Below are 20,482 nucleotides of genomic sequence, written 5' to 3' on the forward strand. Positions count from 1 at the left end.
TACATGCATACATCCACATCTCCATGCATACATCCACCTCCACATTCACACTCACATCCATACCTCTACATCTACATGCAAACATCCATATCTCCATGCATAATAATATTCTTTTAATTAATCTAGGATGATAGTTCCTAGAATATGGTAGGAAGTCCTCTTTTTATGCTTTGAATGAAATTATTTTATGCGTAATTTCTATAAAAATTTTGCCATAGCTCCGCTACTATGACTGATAAATCTCAATTTTTTCTAAGGGATAAGGCTCATTATTAAAGAAATAATTAGAATGGTCTCTAATTGGATCATCAATCCATAATGGTCTCTAATTGGATCATTAAGAAAATAATTAGAATGGTCTCTAATTGGATCATCAATCCATAATGGATTAAATCATCAATATACATAAACTAAAAGCATAGAAAAAAGCCATTAATTTGGCCTCAAGCATAGCTTAATCTTGGATTAAGGAAAAGCCTTATGAAAAGCTTCATTTGGATTGAAAAGGGTCATGAGTATGACCATTTCTTAAGTGAGAGAGAGAGAAAAACCATTAGAATTAAATATAAATAGAATTTTATGTAATTCTTTACTATCATTACTTAATTAACTTCAATAGCATTTCAAAAACCATACCAATTAAGCTTCTCAAGCTTGAGAGGGGTTGAGAAGAGAGAATCATTGAGAAATTATAGAAAAGATCAAAATTCACTATACTTATCTTATAATTTGCTTGATTCTTTGATCACGGTAGAGGCCCCCAACCAATCAATTGGTTAAGTATGTTGATGGAGCCACCAATGGGGATTGAAGAAAGAGAGAAGTGTCAAAAACTAGTGAATTATTAAAGAATTCACAGTTCTTGGCTCAGGTAGAGTAGAGTAACAATGCATAAGACATTATATTTTTTTCAACAAGGGGAGGCTTCTATTTATAGGAAAATTTGAGCTCCTAACCAAACAAACTGATTCTAGAATTTTCCAAGTCAGTAAGGTTACTTTTTGACCATTTTTAAGTCAGTTAAGCTAACTTTTTGGAACTAGACTTGAATGAGGAGAGAGGAGAGATGAAATATCTCAATTTTTATGAGTTTAAAACTCATTCATGGCATGTGAAATATGCACCTCCTTTAAAGAACTCTCCTTCCTTACATATGTGTCATAGTTTTTTTTTTAACTAATAAACCTTGTACATTTTCAACTCTTCATCTTATGTGAAATATGCACCTCCTTTAAAGAACTCCCCTTCCTTACATATGTGTTTTTTTACTAATAAACCTTGTACATTTTCAACTCTTCATCTTATGTGAGCATTTACTCATTTTTGGATACCCAAAATATCTCATATTTTTAATATTGCTCATAGTTTTTTACTAATAAACCTTGTACATTTTCAACTCTTAATCTTATGTGAAATATGCACCTCCTTTAAAGAACTCCTCTTCCTTACATATGTGTCATAGTTTTTTTTAACTAATAAACCTTGTACATTTTCAACTCTTCATCTTATGTGAAATATGCACCTCCTTTAAAGAACTCCCCTTCCTTACATATGTGTTTTTTTTACTAATAAACCTTGTACATTTTCAACTCTTCATCTTATGTGAGCATTTACTCATTTTTGGATACCCAAAATATCTCATATTTTTAATATTGCTCATAGTTTTTTACTAATAAACCTTGTACATTTTCAACTCTTCACCTTATGTGAGCATTTACTCATTTTTGGGTATCTTCTTTTTACAAATTGGATTTATCTCCTCCCTACACATGTATTGATGCTATTGGCCCATAGGAACCTTAATTGGACCATAGTCTAAAGATTTCTGAAAATCTAGACCCTTAGACTAAGGTTCTTTATACCTATTTCCAATTAATTCCAATTGCACATTTGAAAATTCTTTTTGAATTTCTGTTTCAGGGGAATTCATCTTAATTATATGAGATATTTTTCTATCCAAAAATATTCAAAATCTGAATATTCTCTCTCTAGAATATTTTCTCTCTCTAGGTTAAAACAGTTAGAAACAAGGTCTTTATATTTCTGAAGAGGGATTGATTACAGGGGAAGATACTAGACATCAAAAAGGGGTTGGGGGAGGAATCTTACATTCTACCCCACTTAAAAAATGCGAGATGTCCTCATCTCGCAAACTGGGATAATTTCGCAAGATGCACGAATATGAGACTTAGAGAAAAATTTTAATCAAGATTAACCACCAAGAAAAGTCTTAAAGAAAGCAAGATAAGAACAAGATTTAAACTTTATTCATTCTCGGAACTTATACAGTAAAGATAGAAGAACTCTTTACACTTCCATAAGCCCGTCCATCATATGGTCACAAAAGCAGCACTCACAAGCTGCACAAGTATAGGGTAACTCATCTATGGGAATGATTCTGTTGGTTATTGCCGCACCTATCTCAGTGGTATGAGGTGATCTAACAAAAGGACCTCTGAGAGGCAAGCCAAAAATGGGGTAAAGGCATATCTTCTCATGAGGAAGAAAACACGCCAGTAAGAAGACCCGCTCAGAAAACCCAAGATGCCTTGATCTCATGACGCAGTAGTATCGGGGACCCAAACGCAAGGCTTCAATAACCATGGCCAAGCGGACATTATTACGAAAGTGCTGCTGACCCCAGGGTGTTATCCTAGTTATGTCTTGATAGGTCCGCCATTTGGTCTGCGCTACAGAAGTTCCCAAGTGAGGGAAAAGTGAGCGCTCATACTGTTCTATAAAATCTTTCTTCACAGACTCTCTTGCGTCTTGAAGGTGAGAAATCATCATGGATAAAACTAATTCCTGTTGCCAAGCCATGAAGGAGATTAAAAAAGAAAGGAGATTGATGGGAGTAAGATTACTGTGAGAGCGACAAGTAAAAGTTATGACTTATATAAAGGAAGGAGCTAGCGTAACCTAGAAGCCAACGGTAACTTGCCACTGAAGTTTTACCGTCTTTCCATGATTTGTGTTTGACACATTTTTCTATAGAAGGCATTAAGAATTTTGAGATGAGGAGATAAAAGAAGCTTGTAGGCTAAGTCACCTACTTTCATATTGAATTCAGATATAAGGGTCACAATATCTGGGGGTAACTTCTTATACTCCCCAAGAGATAAAGAACTTCTTTTGGGCCGTACTCGAATGAAAACCAAAACCTTGGTATCCAAAACACCGATTCTCACTTCTGAACTCATTGTTCTAAATCCTTAAAACAGGTGGGACTCCTGAGAAGTATTCTAGGGAAAGGGTCTTCCTTTTTTAAACAGAAACTTTCTTTTATTTTAGAGAGGGAATAATTATAAGATCAGAAAGGGAGATTCTTACTCCTGTATACCTCGAAGGCTGGGGAGGAATCTTACAGAGAAGCACAGGAATTGGTACGAGGGTAAGAGCTTCATTTACTCTTCCCTATTTGTGTTGGCCAGATGATCGAGCAGGGTTTGTAGGTTCATTTTAATCCTGATGGTTGTTATGTTGAAGACTTTAAAGACAAGTGCAGGTTGGTTGCAAAAGGCAACAAAGTGGGCAGAATGTTTACATTGAATGTAAACATGCCTGAAGTGATGAGTACTGCAATGTTTGCAAATGGTTCAGGAGTTGTTGCAGACACAGACATTTGGCATAAAAGAATCGGACATGTGAATGTGTAGAGAATGAAGTCTATGCAGACTAAAGGAATTGTGACAGGGCTACCAAAGTTTAAAGTTGAAGGCAATTTGGAAAGCAAAAAAAGCATGTATTTCCACGTGACAAAAATGTGAGTAGAAATGCACTAGATGTTGTGCATTCAGATGTATGGGGTCCTACAAAGACCATGTCTATGGGAGGCTGCAGGTATTACGTGACATTAATTGATGACCACACAAGGAAAGTGTGGGTATACTTCATGAAGGAGAAGGGTGAGGTGTTCACTCATTTTCAAAATTCCAGAGTTATGGTTGAAAAGCAAATAGGGAAATATGTAAAGTGCCTAAGGTTAGATAGAGGGGGAGAGTACTTCTCCAAGGAGTTCTTTGAATTTTTAAAGAAGAATGGTATTCGGAGACAGTTTACATGCACATACACTCCGCAGCAAAATGGAGTTGTTGAGCGAAAAAACAGGCACATTGCTGAGATTGCGCGAGCATTGATGGAAGAGAAGAATATGCCACATAGCTATTGGGCTGCGTTTGTTTCTACAGCAGTTTACATCATGAATAGGACTCCACAACTGTAGCCATACATGATGTAACTCCAGAGGAGAGGTTTACTGGCAGAAAACCTGATTTGTCTCATCTGAAAGTCTTTGGTAGATGCATTGCATATGTGCATGTGCCAGATGAGTTGAGAACTAAGCTAGATCCAAAAGTTGAAAAATGTGTGTTTATTGGGTATTCCCTTAAGCAAAAGGGATACAGGTTTTATAACCCTGCTACACGTGAGTTGAGGGTAAGCAGGGATGTTGTTTTTAATGAGATGAGCAGCTGGTATGGCGCTAAAAAAGAAGCTATTGGGACTGATGTGAGTGGAAATGTGGTTGCATAGAATGCAAGTCAAAGAATGCAAGTCAGCAATCACAGTCTTTGAGTGGACTAGGAGTGTCCTCATCTAGTGGTTCAGTTATAGACCATGGAGTGGCAGGCTGCATCATAATACCAATCTTGCAAATGTGATTAGTACAACACATAAAGGCAAAGAGAAAGTGGTTGAGCCCCTTAGTATGCCTGACATTTCTGCAGGGCATTCTCATGTTGATGGAGAGTCTACTAGTGGCTCAGAGATGAGCCTTGATGAGAGGAGCTTGGGATACCAGCTATGAGAACACCTGGTGTAAAGAAGGCTATGGGAGCCATGAATGCAAAGCTGCAAAGATCTGGGAGAGTGAAGAATCCTATGCAAAGGCTTACCTATGATGGGTATGTGGCACATCACTATGCATACATGGCAAAAGTTGTACATGTTGTAGAGCCCACATGCATTGATGAGGCTGTTGGAAATGTGTGTTGGGAGAAAGCTATGGATGAGGATATGGATGCATTATTTATGGATGCATTATATGGAAATGAGACTTGGGATTTAGTGCAATTGCTTGAAGTCAAGAAAGCCATTGGATGCAAGTGGGTGTACAAAGTAAAACATAACAGTGATGGAAGCATAAGCAGGTACAAGGCTAGATTGGTAGCCAAAGGATATGCGCAGACATATGGCATTGATTATGAGGAAACTTTCAGCCTAGTTACCAAGATGGCAACAGTGAGAGTTGTGATAGCAGTGGCTGCATCAAAGCAATGGTCTTTACATCAGATAGATATAAAGAATGCATTCTTGCATGGGGATTTGTAGGAAGAGGTGTATATGTTGTAGCCCCCGAGCATGTTTGTGCAGGTTGAAGAAAGCCTTGTATGGCTTAAAACAAGCACCAAGAGCATGGTCTAACAAGATTTCTGAATATCTTGTCACTATTGGCTTTCATGTAGCCAATGTAGATTTCTCGCTGTATGTGAGACACAGTGATAGAGGGGTTATGCTTGTTGTCATCTATGTAGATGACTTGATCATTACGGGGGACCATGATGCAGAGATCTTTGATGTAAAGATCTTACTTAGACAGAAGTTTGAGATGAAGGATCTGGGGGAGCTTAGATATTTCTTGGGCATTGAGGTGATTAGGTCACCACATGGTATTGGATTACTGCAGAGAGAGTATGGCTTGGACATGGTATTGGATTACTGCAGAGAGAGTATGGCTTGGACATGTTGTCCGAGTATGGTATGACACGCTGTAAGCCTATCTCAGTGCCATTAGATCAGAATGGCAAATTGAGTGCATAGTAGGAGGATCCTACTATGTATAGGCGCATAGTAGGGAGCTTGATCTACATGACGATCACCAAATAATTTGAGCTATGCTGTTGGGTTGGTGAGTCAATTTATACAGGTTTCTCGAAAGCCGCATTTGGATGCATTGAGACGCATACTGAGGTATGTGAGGTCTTCTTTGAATTGTAGACTATTTTATGAAACTAGGATAGAGATATGTATACATGGGTACACAGATGCTGATTGGGCTGGTAGTATCTCAGATAGAAGATCTACTAGTGGCTTTATGTTTTCTTTGGGGAGTGCTATTGTGACTTGGAGCAGCAAGAAGCAGCCTACGGTTGCTCTATCCAGTACAGAGGTGCTACTATGGTAGCATGTGAGGTAGCTTGGTTGAGAAAGCTACTACAGATTTGGGTCTATCATTGGATAGACAAGTTGTTATTTTTTGTGACAACATTAGCAGTATACAATTGGCCAGGAACCTAGTTTTTCATGCTCGCACGAAGCATATAGAGGTCCACTACCATTTTGTCAAAGAGAAGGTCTTGGGGCAAGAGACGTTGACCTTGTTTATGTTAGCACACAGGATCAGGTAGCTGACATTTTCACCAAAGCATTGGGTACAGAGAAGCTCCGCAGATTCAGGGCTTTGCTTGGTGTACATGAGATGGAGTTGAGCTCGAGGGGGAGTTTTGAGATATCGAACTCATCTAGTGAGGTGGTGGACACTGATGACCCGCCTGGGGGATAGGCCCCACACTTACACCACTGGCATGGTTGGTGAGATCATGGGTGATATGCGACCAGTGGGATGAGGCTGTGTGACAGCCATTCTAGAGACTGGCATAGTTATAGCACCAGCTCATTTAGTTGGGTTCACACTATAGAGAACCCTAGTATGTATTTGGTGGAGTACCTTTTATATGTGTGTACTCTTATCTTTGTATATGGTGTGTTGAGTGTTGAGTGAAGAAGAAGAAGACTTTCAGCCTCTCATCATGTGTGTTCTCTTTTAGGGTTTTGTGAGTGTGTGTGTGCTTGCAAGAGCTCAAGCTCTCTTCTCCCTTGCATCTTTTCAATAAAGATGGCTAAATGGTACCATGTCACGGCCCATGGGAGTTTTGGAGAACTTGAAGATGAAAGCCTTATCTTTTTTTTATTGCCATACATTTGTAGTGATGAATTTTATTGGACATGCAGATTCATATGATGTGATTCTGGAGAGAACTTTAATGAGAAGTGCCAAATTTGTACATGTGATTCGGCCACAAATCACATCTATCTATGAAAGGATTTGCAAATTTTGAAAGTGGATGTGTTAACTTGGAAGACACATCCCATGGATAGGGGGTTGTTTGGAACAATTTGGAGACTATAGACAAAACCACCTCGTTGCAATTATGTGCAACCCATGAACCACTAGAAGAAGAGAATATCTTGTATGCTTCTCTTCCAAATAATGAGTTTTGCAAGAATGGGATGCATATATTAGCTACAATAGATGTCATGGGAAAGACTAGGATGAAGTTTATGGAATATGATGAGAAAGATACGATTCCATTCACAACAATACAGATGTTGGGACCCTCATTGATGAACTAGTCTGAGGAGAGCTCTTTAGATGAATAAGGATATGAACCTAATGAAGAGAAAGAATCCTTGATTTTAGTCACAAGGTTGAAGTTTCAAAAATGGCTAAAGAAGAAACATTATCGAGCAAATATTAGTAGTGAGATTCTAAGAAGAGGACCTGCGGATGCACAATGGTTTAGATACGTCAAAGCTATTGTTGAAGTTCATAAGGAATTGATGCGAAACAAGAAGCAAAAAGATCTTTGGCAAGGGAGGAGAATGATGATGAGGAGCTCAATTTGTAGAAGGTTCCTAGACATTTCAAATCCTTTGATGTTGATGAAAGGACGTTAATTTACCTATGACCACAATGTTTGAGGGGTGATCAAGAGGTGATCAAACAGAATCCGCATATGATGGACCTACAGAGGTGCAAGAGGTGAATATTATAGAGACTGGTTAGAGGACCCCAAACCTATCTTCATTGCCTCGCTGTGCAAGAAGAAGAGGCATTGATAACTCTATTAAAAGAGTTTAAGGATTGCTTTTCTTAGATTTATAAGGACATGAAGGGAGTGCTACCAATAGTGGTGCAACACACCACCATCCCTATCATGGAAGGTTTGAGGCCACTAATCAAGCAGCATTCATACCAAATGAATCAAAAATATTCAGCAATTGTAAAGGAGGAAATAAATAAACTCATTGCAGCAGGATTTTGTTTATAAAATTGAGCACAGGGATTGGGTATCACAAATTGTGATCATACCCAAGAAAAATGGAAAGCTTCACGTGTGTGTTGACTTAAAGAAGGTGAATGTTGTGATCCATAGGGATCATTACCCATTGCCATACACAAAGCACATTCTAGAAAGGGTGGCACATGTGGAAGCCTATAGGTTTTTGGATGGGTTCTCAGGAGGACCAACATAAAACTGCTTTCACCCACCACACCTAGGGAATTTTTGCATATAAGGTCATGCCATTTGGATTGACCAATGCTCCCACAACATTCCAGAGATTAATGAGCACAACATTCAAGGATTATCTATAGAAATGGTTGGAGGTATTTATTGCAAATCTTTGTGTACATTCACAATGGTTGGACTATTTAGCTTGCTTGAAAAAGGTGTTTGAGAGGTATTGATTGTATCACATATCCTTGAACCTTTTGAAATGCCAATTTTGGGTAAAACATGGAGTAATACTAGGGCACATTGTGTCTAAAAATGGGATCTGCATGGATGATAGTAAGGTAAAACTCATCTCAGATATTTCACCACCCACCACCATACAAGGGGGTACAATGGTTCATGGGACACATCGACTATTACTAGAGGTTCATTATGTTCTATGCTAATATTGCCAAGCTACCATTGTATAAGCTTTTGATTGTATTTGGATAGATCGAAGAGTGTCAGCAGCAGGTGTATGATCAATTAAAAAGGACATTAGCCAGTGCACCCACCATCTTGAGACCACCAAATTGGGACCTTGTGTTTCATGTGTATATTGATGTATAAAACTTCACAATTAGGTGTGTTTAGCACAAGCCAAGGGAGCATAAATTGGATTACCCAATCTACTTTGCAAGTCGACAGCTCAATGATGTTGAGATGAATTATACCACAATTGAAAGGGAAGGACTAGCCATGGTGTATGCAATGAAAAAGTACAGACATGGCTAATAAGTTCATCTTATTTGTGGATCATCACGACTTGTTCAATCAACAAGCCTTAGATGAAGGGTCAATTTATGCACTTGCTGCTATTGTGGAGTTTTATTTTACAGTCATAGTGAGAAAAGGATCACATCTACTGGCACACCACATGTTGTAGGGGTAGATACCTAATGGAGAAGCTACCGGAATGGAGTAATATCGGATGCTACTCTATCGGATGCTACTCTATTCAATCCAATTTGGTACTAGAATGGAGTGAAGAAATCTCTGAGTAACGTACCTATGGATTTCCACAGGATAAGCCATTAAATAAGGATAGGATGCAATGACTTATTAAGTTAGCCACATCTTAATAGTGAATTTGCTGGCCAATTATATAAGTTAGGCAAAGATCACATATTGAGACGGTGTGTCAAAGAGGATGAATTTCTAACCGTCTTGAAAGAGGCCCATAGTGGAACCATTGGAGGACATGTTTTAGGCAAAATAACGGCAAAGAAAATCTTGCAAGCTGGGTTATGGTGGCCAAAAAGGTTTGGTGATGCCATGAAATTTGTCAAACATTGTGAGACAAATGTCAACACGAAATGTTGCTCGAATGAACCTAGATCTTTGTTGTGAATTGGGGCAAAGGATTGCTCAATTATCATCAGGGAATTGCAGATACACATTGTTGCTATGGAGCACTGTAGTAGAAACCACCCACGATCTCAAAATTGAGCAGCCAGAGTCATCCACCACAAGTCTACTATGTCTTTCACACCTGAGGCACCACAAGTATTCCAAAATGAGGCAAAAACTGTGATAGATAGAGGCATGAATCCCACTTTATAGCAAAAGTCTCAAAACAAGAAAAGTCACGTCCAACGCTATTGGGTTCCCAAAAGGTTGCTAAAAGAACAAGGGTATTATGAAGGGAGCATGAAAATATGGCTACCCAAGTCATGAAATCCTATGGCAAAGCCTTCTATCCACAAACCTCGTCAGTAGCCCCACCAATCACCAAAATGACTAATCTAGCCACACGAATGGTGATAACTCGGTGGTAATAGAAATAGAAGGCCTAATGCCCCAACCAAGCACACCACTCTACCATGTCAAATGACAAAGCAGGTATGGATGCCTAAGAAAGATCCAATTTAAGGCTTGTGCTCACTAAAGTTAGTGAGACCAAGCCTCGATGGGAATGATGGAGACAGAAGTAAGTACTCAAAACCTGCAACAACTGGGAAGACACAAGAACCTCACAAAAAGACACAAGAACCTTCCCAACTTGGTGTCTCAAAAAATGCCAATCAAACTAGTAAAACAGGTGAATTACCCAATTCCCTGTCTCCAAAGGTAAAGTTGTTCTAGTCAACAAACCTGAACACATATCCACATTCCTGCAAGAACCTGCATAGATTCGATGGATTAGCTAATTCAATGCAGGGAGCAAGAGTTACTATGTTCCACCAAGGAGCTGCAAAAATTACACCAACATTCTCCCTTTACATCGATATTCATCCAGATATTCTTGGGCCTACCCCATGGAGCATCTAGTCAGAAACACGCCATGATTTGACATAACAGGTCCCATAGGACTAAGAAGCTTAATACCCTATTTGCTACAACCATGATTCTATAGAATCACACCAAATGACTTCTTCTTATCATCATCTTGGAAGGCCAAAATCAATTAGCAAATGCATAAGGACCCAATCAAACCACCTAATGGCTAGCACCCCATTGTCTTGTTACAGTGATCCTTCGGGAGATTCACGGCTGTGATTTCCACACCTGTACAATCATGCCTTAAAAAATGATATACAAGCATCTTTTTTGAATCATTGTAGTGTTATATTCCTGGATATGACTCTATCAAATCCCCCTTGGAAATTCCACTTAGCAAGATTCTCTAATAATCATGCATCCATTATCGTGATCACGGACGCTGATCGGTTTCCATGATCATGACACAAATTCCCAGACGAGTTACACTATTCCATGTGTCATCACATTAATCACCCAGCCACCGTGATTCCTTGGCTTTAAATAGTTAAATATTTTCATTTATTGTGATTAGGTTGATCGGTTTCCATGATCATGGCACAAATTCCTATACAAGTCACATTGTGCCATGTGTAATCACATTAATCACCTAGCTGCCATTATCCCCTTGACCTTAAATAGTCAAATATTTTCATTTTGGCACTGTTTATCAATATTTTCATTTTTGGCATTGTTTATCAATATTTGCCTTGGAGTTCTCATCGCTTTTGTGCCTGCTTGACGCTTGTTTGTCCACCTTCTCTCCACCAGTACCATAATACTCAAGTAGGACTCATGGTCCTATATTCTTTTGGTTTTTGTTCTCTTGCTTCATGATGTTTACAATGATTATTTATAAAAAAGATACACACACATTGGTGGGTTTTCCTATTTTCATGTTTTTATGTTTGCCTCTTGATGTTTGTATTTTTAGTCCTATCCCACCCTTGCCTCAATGTCTATTCTCATTATGAACTCCCCTCCACAAAACTCAAAATGGCCTGGACACCGTGATTTTGCAGTCTGCATAATGACCACACGGAATCCAGAAAACATGACTGCAAAATCACGGCATCCCCACCATGAGAAAACTAATAATTAACCCTTCCTCTTACACATTCCAATTGGCCAATACCAAATTCTGATGGTTTCATCCCACCCCATGGAAACTATGATTCTAAAATCTTCAAAATCATGGCATGCATTTAACATGTCACCGATCATGATGACACATCATCAGTAACACCCAACAAATCATGGCATGATTCCCACATCATTAACAATAAATATTTTTTTAAAACAATCACGACGTTAATGCAACATCACTAATCACAGCGTGATTTCCAATCACGTCCACACTTGTGATTTCCATGCCACAAAGCACACTAGCAAAGAATCATGGTGTGATTTCCATGCCACAAAGCACACTAGCAAAGAATCATGGTGTGATTACCATGTCATATATACGTAATCATGTTCTCATTTCTTTCACAATCATGGAGGGTAGTGCTTCCGGCCAGTACTTCAATCTTGAAAATCACATCTTCTCTAATGTTTTGCACCTCTCTCTTGAAAAAGAATGGAGATTAACACTTCGTGATTCTGTAGTCTTCAAAATCATGGCTGTCCCGGCCGCCGTGACTAGAAAACCAACAAACTGTTTTTCCCCAAAATTTTCACCATTGCCATACTAACATATCATTCTAACTGCTAACATCTAACAAGGGATCATGATACTCCTATCAGTCAATCGATTGTTTCAAGTTCTCATTTTCAGCACAACGGCAGGCTAGAAGCTAACTCAAGATTCTCTGTATGAGGAACCAAGATCTATGACTTCCTCTATGGGAGGGAGATGATAGGATATTGAAGAAAAAGGCTAAGGGAAAGACTAAACAGAAGGGGAGTTACCTAGGATCGTTTTTTGCTGATGGACAAGTGCCAGGGTTCCATCATCACCCACATAGAGATGATGGACAATAAGAAAGTTTACTTTTAATAACACTCCCCAAGCTGCATGAAGTTGGTACATGAGTCTTGACAAAACGAAAAAGCTAGAGCAAACAGGGCTAGGAAACCTCGCGGGGCGGAAGTTTCCCAGTGCTGGATCAATACCCAACTATGTGCTCAATTATTAGCCTTATATCAATAGGGCACAAAAGCACAGAATGGTGATAGGGGTAGATGGTGATAGGGGTAGATGGTGCAAAATGATGGCCTTGATGATCACTCGAGAGTTAATATGAGAGGCATGCTACCTACCAGCCAGGTCAAAATTTTCCCCTTTCTACAATAAGCTATACTTTTTTGACATTTTTCCACCTTCCAAAATCAACAACAATGGAGCCAAATTCATGGACCTTAAAGATTGGTAGCTAGAAAAGGCATGTAACGCTACCTCAATGATCATACAAGTGAAACCAGTGGACCCTTTTACAACCACATGGATATGCATAAGTTTTATCTTCTCCACTATCACAAGGGAGCATGATGATTGGACAAGTAAGCTATATAGACTTTACTCATTACCTAACCAAACATGGCAACAAAGTGGTAAACCCCTACCTCCTCAAACAAATTTTGAGACATGTTTTTGGAGTTCCATTTCCCAATTCCCTACCGGAAGAACCCAAGGTGATATCCATAACACGGGCAGTGTTACAAACAAGAAATAATGGAAGGGTCTGTTATCTTGGAAGACACAAGATGTCTAGCGGCGTAATTAGGTGTTAGCTCTCCAGATCAACCCCCCAAGAAAAGGGTAAATAGGTTCTAGCTCTCCAGATCAACCCCCCAAGAAAAGGGTGAAGAGAACACCTCATCAACCCCACTCTGTTTCCCCGACAATATCAACTCATTTGGAAGCCCAAGAGAGCACCGTAGTAGCACTAGCCTCTAGCGTGCCACACCAGCATCTTCTCCAATCCCCCAAGAACCTATAATCCTTGAGGTGCATGATGTTATAGCGCCAAGCATGCTACCTCAAGAGCCTGCAATGGTAGATGAGGCCAAAATCTAGCCACCCAATCTCTCCCTACCTTACCACCAAATCCCTTTTATTCCACCTTAGGATTTGGATGACCCATTTGAGCTTACATTGAGCTAAAGTATCTGAGCTATAGGCTAAGGCACATAATCACGTGATGGATCTTTAGGCTCAACTATGTAGCAGAGTTCATGATCACCACTAAGCCTTGGAGCATCGGTTGGAAGAGAAGCACATGGAATTGAAGGCAATTGAAGTGGGGTTAAAATCCCACTTGGAGTTGTTACAAAGGTAGCTAGAGTAGAGCAAGCATATTTACAAAGGTAGCTAGAGTAGAGCAAGCATATTTATGAAATAAATTACACAAAACAACATCCAAGTAAAGCCACCGGTAGGTTATTTCACACCTTAATGAGTAAATCATGGATGACCATGCAGTGATTGCTGGGTTACAAGATGACATGGGTCTACCAAACTGAGAAAGTTGGCATTCTGTAGGCTCAAGAGGCCCACTTTATAAATCTTCACCAACAATTGATGTGATGCACAGCGCTCTAAAGAGAACTTACCATGTATGGAGATGATGGCATGTACAGTAAGATCATGGATAGGGCATCCCCATTGGCTAACCTTCCCAGTGGTACCTTGGGCCCCTCACATTCTCTCTATGTTTTGTTTCATTAACTTAACACTCTCTCTCTGCCTACAATATTAACTTAAGTGAGAAAATAACTATTCAGATATGAATCTCCAAGAGACATTGATAACCCACCTGAGTGATAGCTTCCACACTTATGCTACTAGTATGGTTGGTGAGATTATGGTTTATATGTTGCCAGTGGATAACACGCTGTGTGTGACAACAGCCACTTTGGAGTACTAGAGTTATGGCATAGTTATAGTGCTAGCTCATATAGTTGAGTTCACACTATGGACCGACCATTGTATGTTATTGTAGGAGGAGAGTAATTTCCCTTATAGTGTGTACTCTTATATTTTTAGATATATGGTTGTAGAGAAGAGAAGAAGATAGAAGAAAATTCAGCCATCCATCTCTCTCTTGTGTCTTGCCCTCTCTTGTGTGTGTGTGTGTGTGTTTTTTTCTTATATAAGGATCTTAATATCTCTGTCTCTCCCACATTCTCTTTATAGTATTAGAGCTTTGGTTTGTATAAGAGCTAAGAAGGTAAGCAAGAGGCAAGAACATAGTAATCACGGAAGCGGGACATAGGTAAGAGCATCTCATCCTCTCTTCCCCTTCTTGTTTAGGTATGACACTCCTTGGGTAGCTCCCACGAGCTACACATCTCTAATTGAGGAGATGTCTTCATAGGCTTGGAGGTGCCTGAAAGGTGCGTAGTACTTTTGTACTGTAGTTTTGTAGCCAGAACCACATTTTGGGTGTGTTTTGGGTCATCTTTGTTTGGTCACTCCAAGGTGTTTTCAGCAGCTCCGAGAAGTTCTCGTTCTCAGAACTCTCTGCTCATAATCTAGTTATTACACTGCATCATTGCATTTTGGGAGTCCAAATAATGTTTGCACATGCATTGCTCATCTTGGGTGTATATACATATACTTTAGTCACATCTGGTAACATACAGTTGTGTTGAACTATAGCGCGACAATCATATAGAAGATATTGCTGTGCTACAGGTTGCATACATAAATTATTTGTTTGTAGGTTTCTCGTTACTATATGCAAACATGTCTAATGAAATTATTATAGTGCGACAATCATATAGAAGATATTGCTGTGTTACAGGTTGCATACATAAATTATTTGTTTGTAGGTTTCTCGTTACTATATGCAAACAGGTCTAAATTATTTGTTTGTAGGTTTCTCGTTACTATATGCAAACATGTCTAATGAAATCAATTAGATTATTAGGGAGAAGATGGACAAGCACAACTTTCATACTTGAAAGTTCAGAATGACCAATTTCCTGATGGGTAAGGGATTTTGGATCTATAAAGTCCCTGTCCCCACCGCGCAACGAATTCAGGGGTAGTAGGAGCGGAAGTAGCACTTCTTATGCACAGGGCAAGGTCCCACACTCGTCGGGGCCTTACCCACGGATATCCAAACAAGAGGCTAATCCATCGGTTCTTACAAAACCGAACTCGGAAAAACTTCCCTTGTCCGAAAAGCACGGGCGAATCCTCCAGGATAACTTTTCTCTAACGTAGTCAAAAGCCTTAACTAATGGAACTAATCTGATCGAACTCATAAGTCCCATAGTCAGATCAAGGGAAATATTGCACTTGGATTATAGAGACCAACGCTTTTTTTTTCACTGAGAGGCACAGCCGTTGATTCTTTTCCATAGAACAATTTTTATTCCCAAGATTTACTTCATCTATCGCACTAACGGAAATTTAATCTCATTTTAGGGATCCATCATTCCAGCCAACCACCCAACCACTGTAGTGATGGGATCCAATTAAGAATTTGGTTAGGTTGTCCCGGGTACCAGGGAAAAGAGTTCCCAGGCCCCCTAGCCGGATATTCATGCAAGCTTAAAACTAGTCACACCACTTACACACCCATTATGAAATTGCCTTTTTCACAGATTCAACAGTCCTTAAAACAATCATTTAATGAAACCGTAGTATCACTGATCATAATCCTCTAATTATCCAGTTGAATCCTTATTTCCAAACATTCCTTCATCGGTGTACCTATGGCATCATTGGCAACCAGAACGCTCACCACCTATTCACTCAGGGGCCTTTTTGATAGTTCCTAGCTCATAGTAACTGGCAGTATATTCACATATCAAAATGGAATCTCCATTGCAGCAAGATCAACCAACCGATCCATATAAAAGAGCCATGGACTCATTCGTTGAGGACCAGCAAGGTCAATCAACCAGATCCAGGCCCGAATTCAGAAAACAACTCTTACTACTTATTCCAATATCTTCCCCGACGTACTTGTGGGTATCTTCGGCGACCCAGAGCCTGAGCACCGTATGGTCAGCACCCTCTAGGATCCTTCATAGGTCACCTAGCGCTTCACTCATAGGCCGTTTCCTTGGTCCCTCATCCACTGTACCGGAAGCTCACCATTTAAATCAAACCGAGGTTGGTCAATACCTCGGCTGACCTTACTACGCGAGACGTCCTCCGATGACTCTCTGTCAGCAGTTGTGCAACTTTAACAGATAGGTCTCCAGGACCTCTTTTACAAGACGGTCAAAATACTTCCCCAGTCTTCTTGACATAAAACAGTCATTTAAAAACAAATTTCACACACAAATACAATTTCAACAATATTTCCATCTTTTCTCATTACTCCACATCCTTTCACATTAGTCCCCATCTTTTCTCATCTTCCCACAATTTTATTTTCTTCATTGATCTCTATCACATCACATCATTCCCACATCAAATCACATCCAATCGCATCATCCACGCATCACTCCACATCATCCATACATCCATCCATACATCCATCCACATCAACCACATCAATCCACGTCATTCACTCTTCATACACACCAATCCACATCATCCACATTAATCCACATCTTTCATATATCCATCCACATTATCCACACATCAATCTACATCATCCATACATCCATCCACATCATCCACATCTTTCATACAACCATCCACATCAATCCACATTATCCACACATCAATCCACATTATCCACACATCAATCTACATCATCCATACGTCCATCCACATCATTCACTCCCATCCTCATACACACCAATCCACATCATCCACATCAATTTATATCATCCATACGTCCATCCACATCATCCACATCTTTTATACATCCATCCACATTAATCCACATCATCCACATCTTTCATACATCCATCCACATCAATCCACATTATCCACACATCAATCTACATCATCCATATGTCCATCTACATCAATCCACATTCATTTCATAAATATTCCCATTCTCTTCTAATCACATCTTCTTCCATCTCATCACTTATTTCCTCATGTATCCTCATCAGATCTCATCCACTTGCATCTACCCATATATCTCATCACTTCACATACATTAGCATCTATCCAGTTTACATCGCATCTTATCACATTCATTTCACATCACATCTCATTCATTCACATCCCGATTCACATCACATCACATCTATTTATATCCCTTATCATTCATCCACATCCTGATTCACATGCTATCACATTCATCCACATCCTGATTCACATGCTATATCATTTATTCATATTTATCTGATTCACATCACATCCCATCTATTCACATCCCTTATCATTCATTCACATCCCGATTCACATGCTATCACATTCATTCACATCCTATATCGTTCATTCATATTTATCTAATATCACATCTCATCACATCTTTTTACCTCTCATTCTCATCACATCTTGTTTACCTCTCATTCTCATTACTTCTATTCTCATCACATCCATTTATAGAATGTAAGAGAATTCTTATTTTATAAAGATTCTTTACACATCTCTTTATGCATAAGAACAACTTCAATGGGAAATAACACTTTTATAAAAATCCATTTATGCATCAATTTATGCATAAATTCAATTTTAAGGAGAATAACACGTCGAAATAAAAACTAAATCTTTCATGCATCTTTCTATGCATAAAATCAAAATTGATGAGAATAACTCTTTTGAAATAAAAAAAAATTCTTTATGCATATTTCTATGCATAAAATAAAAATTGAGGAGAATAACTCTTTTGAAATAAAAATAAATTTCTTTATGCATCTTTCTATGCATAAAATCAAAATTGATGAGAATAACTCTTTTGAAATTAAAAAAAATTCTTTATGCATACATTTTATGCATACATTTAAATCTAATGAAAATCACTCTTTTATCATTTAAAAAAAACCAATATGTATCCTTCTATGCATAGAATTTAAATCTAATAAAAATCAATCTTTTATAATAAAAAAATAACCAATATGCATCCTTCTATGCATAGAATTTAAATCTAATAGAAATAACACTTTTATAATAAAATTATTTCTACTATGCATAGAATGAAAATAACACTTTTAGAATACACAAACGATGGGGATTACTCTTTTTGAATAATAAAAGGTAACACTTATTCCACAAAATTTAAGAAAATCTCGCCATAACCTTCTTTGTATGGCTGACCATTTTTCAATTTTTCCTATTCTTAATTTACTTAAAAATTATCCCCAAATGGTTTAAAGCATCCTAAACTAAACAAATTCCACTTTTAAAAGAGAAACAATATGAAAAGTTTAATTCAAACAATTTGATTACTTAACTAGGATAAAGAAGGGCTGAATTTAAGAATGAGAGAGGGGGAAAGCCTTTCCAACAAGGCATAGCATCATATTATCATTTTAAAGAAAATAAAAATTAGAAAACCATTACAAGAATAAGAAAAAGTAGGATTTCTAACTTACATGAAATTCTGGGAGCTTTCCTTTGGCTTGATGGTTTGAGGGATCTACTTTTGCTTGCAACAAGAGTGGTCACCAGTTCTTTAGAAGAAGGAAAGGTCAAAAAACTAATGAATTATTAAGAAATTCACAGTTTTTTGGCTTTGGGGAGGAGGAGTAGAGTAACAGTGCATAAAACACTATTAACCATTTACAAAGAGGGAGGCTTCATTTATAGGAAAAAGTGAGCCTCTAACCAAGCAAACTGATTCTAGAATTTTCCAGATCAGTTTGGTCAATTTTTGACCATTTTGAGGTCAATTTAGCTTACTTTTTGGATCTAGTTGAAGCAGGAGAGAGGAGAGATGAAAATATCTCATTATTTGTGAGTTTAAAACTCACCCACACATGTGAAATAGGCGCCTCCTTCATGAGGCACACTAAGGTGTCGAAAATGCATCATTTCTCTAAATATCTCTTCTTTCTTATTTAATATCCTTGTCCTTAGTCAACTCTTCATCTTATGTGAGTATTTACTCATTTTGGGGGGATTTTCTTTATTTCTTCTATTTATCTCCTCCCTACATTTGGATTAATCTAATTGGCCTCTCAATACCTTAATCTAAATTTTTTTAAAAATTTGGACCCTTAGGATAAGGCCTTTTGAACAGATTATAATTGATTTCTAATGCACCTTCTAAAAATCTTTTTGAACTTCTGTTTTGGAAAAATTTATTTTAATAAGACGAGATATTTTTCCATCCAAAAATATCTAAAAATTGAATAACCTTACTACCATGTCTAGGCCTCAAGCAAGTCAGGGGTTCTATACAATTGCGGCACTTCCATCTGAGGACCCAATTACCAAATTACGAATTTTAATTTGAACATCAAATCGTATGAATTTTATCACACAATTGCAACCTTTTACTGCTTCTTTCTTGATAAATTTTTGACATATTTGGCTTCTCGGTTGATCCTCATTACCCAAATAGCTCTGATACCAACTGTAAGATCCCTGACCCCATTGCGCAAAGAATTCTGGGTTGCTAGCAGCGGAAGTAGCACTTCTTGCGTGGGGCAAGGTCCCACACTCAGGGCCTTGCCCACGGATATCCGGACAAGAGACTAATCCATCGGTTTTTCCAAAACCGAACCCAAAAAAACTTCCTTTGTCCGGAAAGCACGGGCGATTCCACCAAGATAACTTTTCCCTAAAATAGTTAAAAGCCTTAATTAACTGAGCTGATCTGACCGAACTCGTAAGTTCCATAGTCAGATCAAGGGACAGATTGCACTTGGATCATAGAGACCAACGCTTTTTTCCTCATCGTCGAGAGGCACAGCTGTTGATTCTTTTCCCCACAGAACATGACCGGGATTTACTTTATCTAACGTACCATAACAGAATTGAGTCTCAGATTTAGAGATCCATCAGTGCAGCCTAACCCCATCCAGTCCCATGGGTTAGCCAACCGCCCACCAACCACTCTAGTGATGGGATCCAACCATTCTAG

This window comes from Cibotium barometz, chromosome 23, assembly GCF_041138505.1.
Source record: "Cibotium barometz isolate CiBa-2024 chromosome 23, ASM4113850v1, whole genome shotgun sequence".
NCBI lineage: Eukaryota > Viridiplantae > Streptophyta > Polypodiopsida > Cyatheales > Cibotiaceae > Cibotium > Cibotium barometz.